At 37.9% G+C, this 15145-nt stretch overlaps 2 long non-coding RNA genes across 2 annotated transcripts in view; both read left to right on the top strand.

Moving 5' to 3' along the window:
* The window catches only part of LOC139976918 (uncharacterized), a 472282-nt gene that overhangs the window by 154978 nt on the left and 302159 nt on the right, over positions 1-15145 (top strand). The window lies entirely within an intron of this gene.
* Positions 155-3634, top strand: LOC139977640 (uncharacterized). The gene is made up of 4 exons (XR_011796620.1): positions 155-228; positions 1054-1112; positions 2231-2285; positions 2576-3634. It is a non-coding gene; the product is annotated as an uncharacterized lncRNA (long non-coding RNA).

Genomic DNA, 15145 nt, shown 5'->3' with positions numbered 1-15145 from the left:
TGTCCTGCTGAGTCTAACATCCAAGTATGACGTTGCTTATACAGTAATGCTGTATTAACGCTCACACCAAATGAAATATATTTTTATTTTTAAACGATTAATCCCTCCCGTTGATGTTAACTCATTTAGTGATATTATGAAAATGTGTTCACAGCTTTGAGTTCCCTGATGCACCACCGGCAATACTTGTGTCTGATAAGGCTTCAATAAAATCAAGAATGATTGAAAGTAAGTATAAAATGATAGTTCAGTTTCTGACATTTGTCCAAGTTTACACTTTAAAATTTGAACGTGTAAACCACATAAAGATATCGTGTATACTGATTAATTAAAGAATGCAGTAACATACCTGTAGTGTGCTGCCTGTTGATTTTTTCTTAAATACTGTGTGTGCTGTAATAAGTCTCAAAAAGCATATTAAGCTGAAAGTTTTTAATTGAATTAAGATGTTAATAATTGTATTCAGCACTCACTAACACAGCTGCTGCAATCTTTTTATCTTTGCGTATCGCAAAGTCATAAAGTCAAACTTTCGTTCTATCATTATGCAGCAGAAATTGTGTACGGAACGATATAAAAGATATTTAAAGGTAAAAGGATATTTCAAGGTCTTTAAAGATAAAAAAAAAATCTTTATCAACAGGTTTGCCATTTTAGACCTACATCCTAAAAAGTACTCATTTGATGCACTAACTAAGCTTGCGTTCATCTTGAAAAAGAATTCTAGACTTCAAGACATCATTTTATGCAATTTGTAATGGATTAATTTTCTGCCCTTTCCTGAGATTTTTATGTTTAGAGAGCAGGAGTTTTGTGAGCAGTTATCCTAAATGTATCCTAAATCAATTGCAAGTTTTATTTGCAAGTAGATGGATATTATATAATGTAATGTCTTATCAACTTGTCCTGGTACAACAAACAAAACAAGAATGCTTATTTCTGTATTTCATAACCAATTCAGTCATCCCATTCCATGATACAGAACAAAGTATACAACCGTATACTAGGTTTTAAAGATTACATTGATGATCATGTCGATATATTTGTTCCTAGTTAAATGGGCCATTGGATCATTTCTCCACACACTGGACTGGGAAACTGCTGAATGGAGAGTAAGATATATTTTCTTTAGTGCTTTCGAATGTTTGAATAGCTACTACTTCCCATGATAACTGCACATTGTACAAGAAATTGACAAAATTATTATGAAGTGTAAGCAGTCTTTTTGATTGTGTATGTGACACCTGCTTGTTCAACATGATAAATCAATTTGATTGAATTTTATACTTAGTATGTAGATCCTGCTTGGTAAAGATGCTAAACAATTGCGAAACAGTAGCTTTAACTCAGAATTATGGAAAAAGTTTGGATTTTATCCTATTCTTAATGTAGTATTTGTTCTTTCTTCAGCCAATTTACACAGAGATAATAGTAACTATTGCAAATCCCGAAACTTTGTACCACAGTAAAAACTGGTTTGTGCTTATAAATATGATACATTGGTAACATGTGCTGTTAAGATTACAGCAAGAACTAAGGATGTGTGTAATTCCAACAACTCCCAACAACTGGATTTCTTGGAATTACACATATCCTCAGTTCTTACCGTAAGCTTAATAGTACATGATACCGATTTATAGCACGATCCAGTTTTTACCTTGGTACAAAATTGTAAGATTTTAAAGTAGTAACTGTGTTCTCTGTGTGTATCGGGTGCTTTCTTATATAAACTAAAACTGTATAACATTTTGAATAAAGTTTTTGTTAAAGGTTAGTTTTGCGTGGTAGTTAGAGTTTACTTCTTAATAAACAATTACTGGCATTATTCACAGTAATTCTTGCCATATGCCAATTATGATATGAAAGATATCTGACACGAGGAAATTTCACATTTTAATACTTATTTATCTCAAATTGAGATATGGTGAAAAATGATGGCAACATGTCTTGTTTTTTACCACTGCCATACCCCCCCCCCCCCCTCTTGGCAATTCTTCTGAAATTTTGTAAAGGTATTTGGCTTTTTCTTGCTGACTTTGGCATGTAATTGATCCTATGAGGTCAACGTTACAGGAAACGCAAATTCAACCATCATCATTGGCATATGTGATAGGGGACTTGAACAACTTTCCGGATAAAAATATTATGACAATGGCAGTAATCAGTAGTAGTATTTAGGTTCTGCAGTATTTTTGTTTTAAATAAATATGTGTTACATGTTTTCATTTAGGCAGGTGATGGATTACAAGATCACAACCCTGTCAATGATTATGGACCTGATCCAAGTAAGTAAACACGCATACATAAGCCCAGCTACCAGAACTCTAGTAAACATCTGTAATGAATATCAGGTGTTTCAGCAAATTATTACTAGCCGCAATTTGTTACTTGCAAATTGTTTTCATCTCTCCAGGATAATAACATCCTTATATTAATTGATATAAATTATCTAGACTGTTATAGCCGAATATTTTAAATATCAGTTTAAATATAGAATTGAATCATGGGAGCCAAAAGTGTCTGTCCTCTTAATAATTGGTTAAAAATTGTTTCATACTACTTCTTATTTTTAAAGTTGGTATACAAGGAGAACATGATAGCAGTAATAGCTCGGGAAACCTGATGGATAGACCAGTAAAAAGTGAGGTAGGTTTTTATCGTTGAAATAAGTCGAGGCAATGACAATGCAATCTGTATTAATGGATGCCGATGAATACTGTGTTTTTAAATAATGAGGATGCACAAGTTTAAATGAAAATGCTTAGAATTTTTGGTATTTTTATTTTACCGGGATCTTCATTATTTTTGCAAAAGGGGCCTTCATATCGGTCCTAACAGAACCGTATATACTGTTCTTAGTCCTGATGTGCATGACCTATGCTGTTAACAGATCGCCAAAGATTTTGTATAGCTACGTAAGATATCTCAATCAATGTGTACTTCTGAAAATATTTTAATGAAGACCTCGTCTTCAATCATCATGAGAAGAACCGCAGTCCATGTACAAGTCCATTATATTCCATTTTAGCGACTTGGATGGATACAACGTTGTTGACGCTTAAAGCTTACACTCAGATTAGTGGGCGTGGTTGAAAATACCACAAAGCACCTTTCTGATACGTTGAGAACCAGACATGTATAAAGATGTCAAACGAACTGTGGGCAACAATTTGGTTTTTAAAGGTGCTAGTTAGGAGTGTTACGAACCATTACGTTAGCCATAATATGACACACTCTGTGTGAAGGGAATGTGCAGGTACTTTGCACAGAATATTTTTATGAGAGATTTCTCAAAGCAATTCTCAGTTGTTTCAAAGACTACTGCCTATCAAGTTTCGAGGAACTTGATACAAGCGATATATGGCATAGCCCCTCTGTTAACGAAGGGCGTAGCTGAAGATCCAGATTGGGTCACCTTCCATATGTGTTTAAGCTTGAATGTTGGTCATATTTAAAATATATCCATGTCAAATCACTGCAATTAATGGATATATTGGCATGCCATTTACTCATTGCAATGTATCATAATATCTTTGCTAGAATGAACGGACACTTCCCACACTAAAAGATTTCATCGAGGTAAGTCTGACATTATATTATATTTTCAATAATATATCTCCCTTCACTACCCAAATATATTTCACTTTACTTAACAGATATGTTTGTGTACTTTAGAATATCTGTAACCTTTTAATGCTACATTTTTAGTGTTGCTGTCATTACCATATCATCAGGTCTATGCTTCAAGTCTTAAGTAAGGTAACATGAAATTTGCCTTCACGAAGTATGATTACAAAGTCTTGAGTACGAATATGGAAAGTTGCACCCAAATCTGAGAAATAGTATGTCTCCATTTATTTTTGTGCACTTAACAATGCATGCGCTATCAATGAGGAATAATATACTTCGCTGGCCATGGACGAGTCTACCAGAGAAGTAAATTGATAATCTTTGCTAGCTAGATATTATGTAAAAGTATCAACATTAATGATTATGTTTTTGAAGGAGAAGGTTAGGAGGAATTGGATGGAACAGCAGGAGGGGGAGGGGGTGTATGGGTACGCTCAACTCGCTGATCGAACAAAGCATTTTATCCATTTAATCCAAAAATGACATTAGGGCCACTCCTAGTGACGTAAACCTTTGTGTTGTATGTGTACTGGGTGGTGTGAGTGGTGAGAGAATCTGATTTTGAGATGTGGACCTCGCAGACAATGCATCTGAAGGGAAGAGTACATTTGAAAGTACCATGCTGGACAGAGGTAGAGTTGTAAGTTAAAGGTGGAACAGCAGCACAAACCAGAAAGTCTCGCAGTTTATTTGGGCATCCGTGCACAGTGGATTGCTTGTTAGGAATGGCTCTTGAAGATATGTGCAGGATGTGATGATGGTTGCTAATAATTTGGCAAAGATGAGACAGATTGGGATGGCAGGTGCCAACAAGAGAGGAACATTGAGTTCAGTTCTGTTGGGTTTCCCTTCCAGTACAGTAGATGCAGGAAAGGAGCTCTTTGAATGACTTGGTCATCTCTCCTAGTCAAGGGCGGCGGAACCGGGGGGGCACAGGGGGCACGTGCCCCCCCCCACTTTTCCTCAGGTTAAAAATGTGCCCTTTTTCTACATAAAAATTGAGGTGTCTCAAGTTAGCAAGAGGCCAGGGAACCAGAATGAACACTCGAGAAGGGCCGTTTCCGGCCATCTGAGGGGTTTGTAAAACCAAAAATTTTCTTGTACGCTACGCGCCAACCGATGGTGGCGCTCCGCTCAGATAGTCGTGCATATAACTTTGCAAATCCTGGCTACGCCTGTGGGTCAAACTCAAAGCTATTTCGAATGGAAAAAAATTGTTAAGATATTAACAAGAAATAAACTCTAATTCAGAAGATTCCTACATTAGCAACTAGCATGATGTCACCTCATTTTGTCTCAAAAGAAAACTTGTTCCTTGTTTCCCAATTTGCACATTGGATATTGCAGTGCTAGTATGCATTTTCCTTGGGGGGGGGGCGTTGATGGAGTGATGTGTATACGCAAATAAGATAATACAATAAAGAGTTATAAAGGGTACTAAATATAAGGCTGCATCAGTCCAATCGAATTTCTGCAAAGTGCCCTTTGATGTCGGTGCCCCCCCCCCCAGATTAAAAGTGCTTCCGCCGCCCTTGCTCCTAGTGCAGTGTCCCCCTGGCAACGATATTCTTCTTCGGGCATGAGCATGCTGTCTGAGCAGTCTGAGAATCTCGTATATACATTTTGAGTTTTCTGTAATATGTTTATAACTGCCTGGAGCGTATTATCATGACATTTAAAAATTGAAAATCCCTAGCTGTATGCATACAGGGAAGGTTTGTACATTATCATCGTACACAACACCTACTCCATTTTATAAATGATTATCGTCTTGTATAGTTATCACATCATGGTATGTTGTTAGTGAATCATCGTAACCTTGCACTACATCATGGTGCAAATTGACAGTAGTAATGAAATTATAATGAAATTCTATGGAAGTTATCTTGTGAATCATTATGAAATCCAATGATTTTGCATACAGTAAGCATGGTGTAATTTTAGCAAATCATGTACAATTAGCACATTATTGTGTAATTAAGACTATGTACAATGTGCACAGAAGGGCATCAAAAACATCCAAGTCTCAGAGAAAGGAAACTTAATCAGGTTTACCATTGATCCTTGACCATGTAAAATAAATTGTACTTCATCATTAGTAAGTTTTCCACACAAGAAGCTGATCTCTTTCATCTACAGAAAGTATCTGGAGAAATAACAGAGGAATGGCGTGATATTGGTAGAAAACTAGGCCTAACGGAACAAATTCTGAAGGATCTTTATACAAATTTTGGATATACCAAAGATCGCGCTTTTGAAATGTTTTCGATTTGGACTCATACTAAAGGAAACGAAGCAACACTCTCTTCTCTCAAAACAGCATTATTAAATGCAGGAAGAAAAGATCTAGCGGATAAAATTACTTGGTAAATTTACTAATCAAATATTATTCACAATTTTAGATGCTGCAAAGAGAGGGTTGCATTAATCTAAGGGCAACTCTTAATGTATATATATATATATATATATATATATATATATATATATATATATATATATATATATGATATATAATGTATATATAAATATATATATATATATATATATTCTAAAATTGAGCAAAAAGATAACAATTTTGTTTCTGCTTGAAACTGTTCCTTGTGGACATGTCAGTCGGATATCTGACCAGTAATTAGGTTAATTATAGACATTCCAGCTTACACTGCTGGGATTCAGGATTTGCTGTTGGTGAAAGTTTCCACCTTGTAGGCAGTAGTTACTGCCATAGTCCTAGAAAAGATGTATTTTGCTGTCATGCAGTGCATCCTGTTTTCATGATGAGGTGGTGTTGTTAAACATGTCTTTTGGGATTGTGGGAAGGGTTGCTCAAGGTGAGCAAAGTTAAATCTTCACTTTATGCAGGGTTGTTTGCAACATACAGGTTACTGTTTTTGTGTTTTGATGAGGTGATGATTGTTTTTCACTTAGAGAGAAGCTAAGAGGATTGTATTTTTGGGAAGGTAGTGAAATCCCAAAGAGAAGTAAGTAGTTGTATAACAGAAAGCATTTTATTATTGTTTTGCGATCACTGGGATTACTCTTATGATTCCTTACTCTGTCAAGTAATTAATACAGTGGCGGAGATTTCTTGTCAGAAGTGGGGGGGGGGGGGGGGTTGCAGGCCATTGATGAAATAAAAAGTCATAACTGCTGGCTCACTATCTAAGTGGAGCGCCACCATAAGTTGGCGGGAAGTGCATAAGAATTTTTTTGGCAAATATTGCCTCCCAGATTGCAGTCAATGGCACTGCCCAGACCTTGAAAAGCTGCCTTTAACAAGGGGCGTATGCAGGATTTTCTAACCCGGGGGGGGGGGCGCGTATAACTATCTAAGCTGAGCGACACCATTGGTTGGCGCGCAGCGTACAAGCAAATTTCTGGTTTTGGTACCCCCAGATCACCGGAAATAGCACTTCTCTGGCTTGAAACTGACCAACCATATGTACACTTTTGCCTGAGAACCAAGTATTTCCAAATACTTTTTTTCTCATCTATAACCTTTTTGAAGATTGTCACCAGTCACACATCATGTTCGACTTCATCACATATCCTGTGGATCATTGCTTACGTAGGTGATTCTTCATCGCGGCTCACAATACCCGTCAGCCCCACTGTTCAGAATTTGAAAATTCACAATTCTCGTGAATAAATTCACATCAAAACATACCCATAATGTTGCACAAAATATCATCTATGGACAACCGATATAGAAAAATCTCCTTCAAACCCTAACAGACGGGTCAAAATTGCACGAGTATGATGAAGTATGATGAAGAAGGTTGGTCAGGGAATTTTCGAAAATTCAGAAGGCTACTAAAAAATTTCGTTGAAGGAAATAAAAATATACCAGATATTTCCGAACCGAACACTACACACATCGACAGTTTTGAGCATGGGCGCAGATCAGTCTTGGATAATGGTGGGGCGCTTGTCTGTTCTCTGACACTATCTAAGCGGAGCGCGACCATGGGTTCGCCCGTAGCGTACAATTTTGTTTAGGCAAATATACCTCCCAGGTCGCCGGAAATAACACTTCCCAGACCTAATGATGCTCCTAAACCTCCTTAAGTTTTAGATCTCATGGCTTAGAAACTTAGTTTGGAGAAATACATGGGCGTCTGCAGAAAGAAAATCAGGGGACAAATAATCCAAGTAGAGTTTTGCATATACGATGGGTCTGGGGTCCTCTCCCAGAAAACAAATATAGACTGCCGCAAATGCGATTTCCGTCCTATATTTAACAACTGTGGATAAAATACAATAAAATGAGAACTGCTGCATGTCATTTGCACAATGCTGGATCAAACTGCGCCAAAGCACAATACAGGGGAACTTGAAATGCAGCTATTGGTCAAGACAAATTGGTGGGGACAAGTTATATCATGTCCCCGCTACTGAAAAAGTTGGTGGGGACGCGTCCCACTGTCCTCTCTGTCCTCACCAGGATCTGCGCCCATGGTTTGGAGGCTGTTTATGGTGGAACGCCATTTTCATGCTCACTGATATGATATGATATGATATCTGCTGTTTGCTTTACAAATTCGAATAATTTTGTCACTGTTCCTCTTTCTCTTCCAGTTTTCTTGCCGTATTTTCTACTCCATCCTTTTCTCCTTTTTCTCTCTTCTTTTTCTTTTCCTTCCTTCCTCCCCTTCTTTCCTCTCTTTTCCCCTTTTTCCTTCTCTATTCTTTTCTCTCCTCTTTTTCTTACCCGGGGGGCGCGCCCCCATGCCCCCCTGGATATGCGCCTGTTAACCATTTCATATTTTGAAAATTGAAATATCATGTTCTGTCACTTGAGTCAGTCAGTTACAGCATCATAGTTCTACACTAACCATATCACAGGTTTACACACAGGAGCAAAGACTCAAACCTAATTTACATTTGAGTTCAGGTGAGTTTTCACATGAATCAAGTGAAGTTTCCAAACAATCTACAGTCATCACATAAACCAAACTTTCCCAAAATAGTCCTAACTCCTGAGGTAGTCCCCTACAACACAACCAATGTAATTATCAATTCATTCCTAAAAACAGAGTACATTTTTACCAAACGGTGCTGTGTAAGACGTAAAGCACGTGCGGCGAAATCGACCTCGCATTGATAGTGCCAAAGCGCGCTAGTCTAGCGACAGATTTCGACGCTTTCTAGTCACTTCGCCCAACAACCATTTCGCCCAACTGCCATTTCGCCCAACCAGCCTGGTCATTTCGCCCAACCAGCCTGGTCATTTCGCCCAACCAGCCTGGTCATTTCGCCCAACCAGCCTGGTCATTTCGCCCAACCAGCATGGTCATTTCGTCCAACCATCATAGTCATTTCGCCCAACAAGCATGGTCATTTCGCCCAACCGTGTTGGTCATTTCGCCCAACCTTATTTTTACTAATATTCAGTCAGAATAATATTACTTTTTCTATTCCACTTGTTCAATTTGATTTATTTTGGGTTAGGTAACTTCGTAATAGGTTATGAAATAGTGCGGTCCGCTCGATATCGATCGAAGTCTGAGCAGTTATTTTGGGTATAATGGGAGGATTACACTACTTTAGGCGTTTACGCATACATAGGAAGCTATATTATTATACACACACAGGGGAATCGGTCTTCATAAAAACCTATCAAACCTAATCCCTAAAACACTGATCCATCCTACTGACTAACAATTCCCGAACGTTTCCTTATTAAATTGAAAAAAAAAATATATATAAAACCCGTCCGTAATATTGAAGTACTATATTTAATCAGTGTAACCACTTTATCAATGTAATCACATATGTAATCACATATGTAATCAATTTAACCACGACTTCAAGTTTCCCTAGTATCCGGTTCGTATCCTGTAACTTTAACAATTCCCGAACGTTTCCCTTTGAAGTATCATATTTAATCAAGGTTGGGCGAAATGACCAGACTGGTTGGGCGAAATGACCAGACTGGTTGGGCGAAATGACCAGGCTGGTTGGGCGAAATGACCAGGCTGGTTGGGCGAAATGACCAGGCTGGTTGGGCGAAATGACCAGGCTGGTTGGGCGAAATGGTTGTTGGGCGAAGTGTCCTGCTTCCATTTCGACACTCATATTGAGCAACAAAACGTTATTTTGTGTATGTCTGTTTGTGGGGTGAAGTTAGCGCTATGAGCTACAAGTTCCAATGCGCAAGGTGGGGAAAAAGGGCTAGAAATAATGTGTGGATCAATTCCAACTCGGTTTTCGGTCGTTAATTGTTCATGTAGCCTACCAGGTAAAAGGTTGAAATGACTTTAACAATTTCAAATTTAATGATTTGATTTATTATGCTATTTGGAGGACAAAACATAGGCTATAACATAACATTACTGGCAAAAATTAGGGGGGAGGGGGTTGATTGTGTGGGTCAACCCCCCTCTTCAAAAAGTGGGGGGTTAAAACCCCCCAACCCCCTGTTTCTCCGCCACTGAATTAATAACCCTGTCAGCATTAGTCTACTCACCTGTATACTAGCCACGAGATAATTTCATTGATGGGTAGCTTTGTAATGTATCATTAACCATTTGTTTTACTTTCGTTTCTCTTCTGCAGGTCGTGAAGCTGCACGACGCCGAGTGCAGCCACATGCCAGTCAATATTCCGTTTATGTTGGTTTAACGGAAGGTCTAACGGGAGCGGGAGTTGACTACCAAAATCACTCGCTACTTGGTTATGTTAGAGTAAAGAACTCCAAAATTGCATTGCTTATGTTTTTGTTTCTCTTGAGTCCGTGTCGGGAGACTTCCTGACATCGGGTGATCTCCAGTTGCCCGAGTACCCCGCCACTGCTCGGCCTGGGTTTGGACTTCGCACTTTAGGGCGCTACATTATCTTCGCCTTACCCTATGATCACCGTACAATCTCTCAGCTAGAAGCAGCTTACAGGAGGTACATCACACTTCCCAGAAATATTACTAACAGCTTCTATTTACAATCCATTAACAAAATTATATACTTTTCCAAATTCTCAGGCCTAGTAGATCACTTACGCTTTGACCTCCACAGTAACTCTCTACAACACAAACCTTACACCAATATGTACATTGAATATCTCTACACAGATCTCTATCAAGAAAGTAACCTTTAGTATGATGGCATTTCCAATGATGTTATAATATGTGTGTCAACGCTATGAAGCTCAAATGTAATAATATGCAAGTTTTGTAGAGTGTTGGCGTCTTTACTGATAATTAATCATACAGAATAAAGTTCGTAAATAATTAATACAATTGATGTGTACAGATCTCTCACACCCGCTTCTACCAGAGGAGTCTATGTTTTACCTTTATCTACCTGCGTATGAATTAAGAGTTCTATCCCTATGTACAAATTATCTTAAATTTTCGATCATAGTTTATGTAACTGTATGAATAACTATATCTGCTTGAAAATGCTTGTTCACTTAACAGTTGAATATGTAATATTTTATTCTACTTAGTGAATTAAACAGAATATGATATATTTCATGTCAGTTACAGTTCGTTTGAAATAAGAAATTTAAAGCGGCACAGTAGAAACATGTTTATGAACAGAGAAATGGTACATAAACATTATTTAGGAACATAGGCCTATGTTGTAAACCTATGTGAAATAAATACCTTTTGATAGAAGAACTCAATACTTGTGAACTCGTGTTGAAGGTTTTCTTATAAAAAAGGCATTTATAAACTTAAACACGAACACTTTTGTTACCTATAAACCGTTTATGATTATATAATGTGGGAATAACTTCATGATTAGCATATTAATAAGGAAATCGTGTGGTGTAGAGAGATCTCTTATCCTTTAAAACGTTTTTACTAAGAAAATCTGCTCGGAGAACAAGAAATAAACATTGTCAGAAGATAAAATACTAAAACTCAACAGCCACCTTTACTACAATGCAAGAACGTGCCATAAATTCTAGTTTGAATGGATCCATCATACACTGTGTGTTATTAATGTAATTGTGGTAATAGAACATGCTACTTCTATTCGAATCGATCTTGGTAACTGTCGAGACCTTAACTTACCAAAAGAGGTCATATATTATTATACAACATCTAATTGTATTCTGGTCATTTGATTGGTCAATTGCTCGTTGATTGCATGCAATATCCGCTCTATTCCACTCTTTGAAATAGAACCATGGGTTATACTGTTTTGGTAGTACTTTTATCAATGGTAAGAGAGCAGAGAAACCTGCCTGTTCAAAACAATCTGTTGCATGAGTGCATTTTACCCATCTTAAAATAATATGTTGCATAAAACAAATACTGAATGGTTTCCATTCGTGCAATAGTGCAAATATTTCTTTCAACTCATGAAATATTTGCACTATTGCGCGAATGGAAACCATTCATTATTTGTATACTATTGAACATAATCAGTACTACCTTTTACTCAATGGTACTACGAAAGATATATCTTGCAAACGACATTCTTTCCTCTAATCCATGCCTGTTCTGCAGTTGTATTTTCAGTGAACCAATGCCTCGTGCTATTGTCAGTTTAGACTTTACCTGTAGTCTTCTATGATTTAGTTAACAAATGCTAATTTGTTAACACAATCGTTACGCAATTGCGTGATTCACAAATAATTTATAGACAATACATGATTCAAACAAGTATCTGTTACTCATGAACTCTACTATGAGCTATTTAATTCCATTTAAAGTCTCTGAATTTCTCTCGAAGTGCCAGTCAGTTTTTTTTGTTGAAAAGTAGATAGACTAGTTTCCAGCTATTATCTATAGAAAAGAAACCGAGTGAGAGGTTATATTTGGATTTCTGAACTTCGATATGTAGGTTCAGGTGCGTATCCAGGGGGGGCGTTGGGGGCGCGCGCCCCGCGGGTAAGAAAAAGAGAAGAGAAAAAAAGAGAAGAAAAAAGGAAGAAAGAGGGGAAAAAAGAGGAGGAGGAGAGGAAGGAAGGGAAAAGAAAAAGAAGAAAGAGAGAAAAAGAGGGAGTAAAAGCAAAACGCGAAGACACCGGGAAGAGAAAGAAGAACAGTGACATCATTACAGCGCTGAAGGGTAGCCAGTGACGGATCAATGATTTCGTAAAAGTGTGACTCACCCTACCCCTTACACCGACAACTCCATTTTTGACGTTTCCATTTTCCTCTCTCACTAATGATCTATATATATACTATATATGGTCTATCATAACGCGTGTGTAGAATTGTGCTATGAAACCAACTGTGGCTGGTCTCGAACTCGACCGTGTCGTCGGGGAACATGACGCATTTTGGGACGGGGGCGACCGCCCGCCCCCCCCCCATTCAGCATTTTTTTAAATTATATCGCTAAGTAATTTCAAAATAGAAAGTGCTTAGAGGCAACTTACAAGGCCTGGGAAGTGTCATTTCCAGCGATCTGGGAGACATTTTCGGCCAAAATTTGCTGGCGCTACGCTTAGATAATTTGCCTACAGGCTTCGCCCCTCCCTTGGCAAATTCCTCGCTACGCGCCTGTTCGAATTTGTAACGCAAACAGCAGATATCACATCATATCAGTGAGCATGAAAATGGCGTTCCAGGATGAAAAGCCTCAAAACTGTCCGACTTGCCTGAAAGAATAACCAAAAATTTTCGCGCGCGAAGCGCGCGTTCAACGTTCATGTCAATATCATATAAGCAAGCATCGGTTATTACATCGCATGCCATCATGTACCGTACGGTCGGTTCAAATTGCGCAGTATACCGCCGGATGCTAATGTAAACAACGACATGTCTCATGTAGATGTATAAAAAGCATGGAGGTCCAATTATGTCAAAACTCTCTTTTACATTAGTAATGGCGAATTAGGGCCTGCACCCCCGCCGCGCAGTGGCGGAGCGTCCATATGGTCAGGGGGCAGATGCCCCCCTGACGGACTCAAATGGACTGCTGGCGCCTTTTTCAGCTCTTTACCACTTTTTACTTATTCTAGATAATTGACTTTTTTATTGCGCTCTCATCTACTTATTGACATTTCTCACATATTGTTGGTGTTATTTGGCGATGACACCTTATTCTTCGTTTATCTGCAAATTAGCCAGGCCCGGAAAGGGTCATTTCCGGCGATCTAGGGAGTATCGTTCTCAAAAATTTGTAAAAAAAAAGTGTACATCTCTTGGTCATTTCAAGCCCGAGAAGTGCCGTTTCCGGTGATCTGGGGGGTTTCAAAACAAGAAATGTTCTTGTACGCTGCGCGCCAACCGATGGTGGCGCTCCGCTTAGATAGTAATTCGCGACCCCCGGGTTTGAAAATCCTGGATACGCGCCTGAGGTTGGTGGGGGGGGGGGCTAAACATTCTGATATGGAGAGAAAAATAATATATTACCAAATGCGCAGAGCATGGCACATTTTTTTATTTTTTTCGTGTTATATATATATTATATATACATTATTTGGTTTGACGTTTATGAATGATATATAAAATATACATGAAAGTAATTAAACAACATTCTCACACAAATGACAATAAATTATAAATAACACATTATCTTCTAATTTATGACATATTTATCTACATATCACTTCTGATTACATATCTGAATGTCCGACTTGTCATGCAAAAGTAAGTAATTGTCAAATTAAGTCAATGAAAATAATCAGTCTCAATTGGTACAATAATTATGAGAAAACTCAATGGATTCCACGAATAAACTAATAAATTTGGTTAGATATTGTTCATCGTATTTCAGAATAATATTTTCTATCTTGTCAAAGTCCTTGGTACCGTGATATACGGAATTTCTTTGATTACTAATGATATTTGTTGTTTTGGTTTCGATGATAATTGTAACCTTTGAACTCATGATGGCGTATGTGTGTGCGTGTATAAATGTATGTATGTATTTGCTGCATTTGAAGTATCCTGGATGAAGCGGCGGTCAAGGACTGAGTATACGAAGTAACAATAATCATTTCCTTATTATCCTACAAGCAAGAAACGACACCAAGAAAGCTGTGGAAGTTCTCTAATGTACTAATATTAAATCGAGTTAGAAGTAAAGTGGACCCAGTCAGTTGTATTCCCACTTTAGGTTAGGCCATTCAGTTTCCGAATGGCATATCGACTCAAGGTATTTACACGAAACAGAGGGTTAAGAGAAATTTGACCAATCACAACCGGTCCGAGTATACCTTTATATATTCAAAGATTCAAAAATGCTTAGACATCTATATAAACTATATCAAAGAGAAAACAGTTAACCATCACCATACTGCAATTTTGTGAAGTTAACAACTTCTTTATTGTTTTACAGTAAAATAAACAGAATGTAACGTTGTTATAATGCTTCATGTCATAGTGAACGGAATGCAGTATCGTACCTTAGTTACAAACGAGGGTGGTAGTGTAACATATATATTCATGACAGGTTCAGTCTGAAATCGTGATTCTGTGTGAATTGTGATGATCAGTGATGTAATAAATTTGACATGCTAACAAAACAATAGGAACACAAACTATTAGCGGTACATTACAATGCATTTCAGATTCATGTTTCTAATGGAGCCCCGCATAAGTTATAAACTCTC

This window comes from Apostichopus japonicus, chromosome 12, assembly GCF_037975245.1.
Source record: "Apostichopus japonicus isolate 1M-3 chromosome 12, ASM3797524v1, whole genome shotgun sequence".
NCBI classification, from domain to species: domain Eukaryota; kingdom Metazoa; phylum Echinodermata; class Holothuroidea; order Aspidochirotida; family Stichopodidae; genus Apostichopus; species Apostichopus japonicus.
This window is presented reverse-complemented; position numbering and strand designations above follow the sequence as displayed.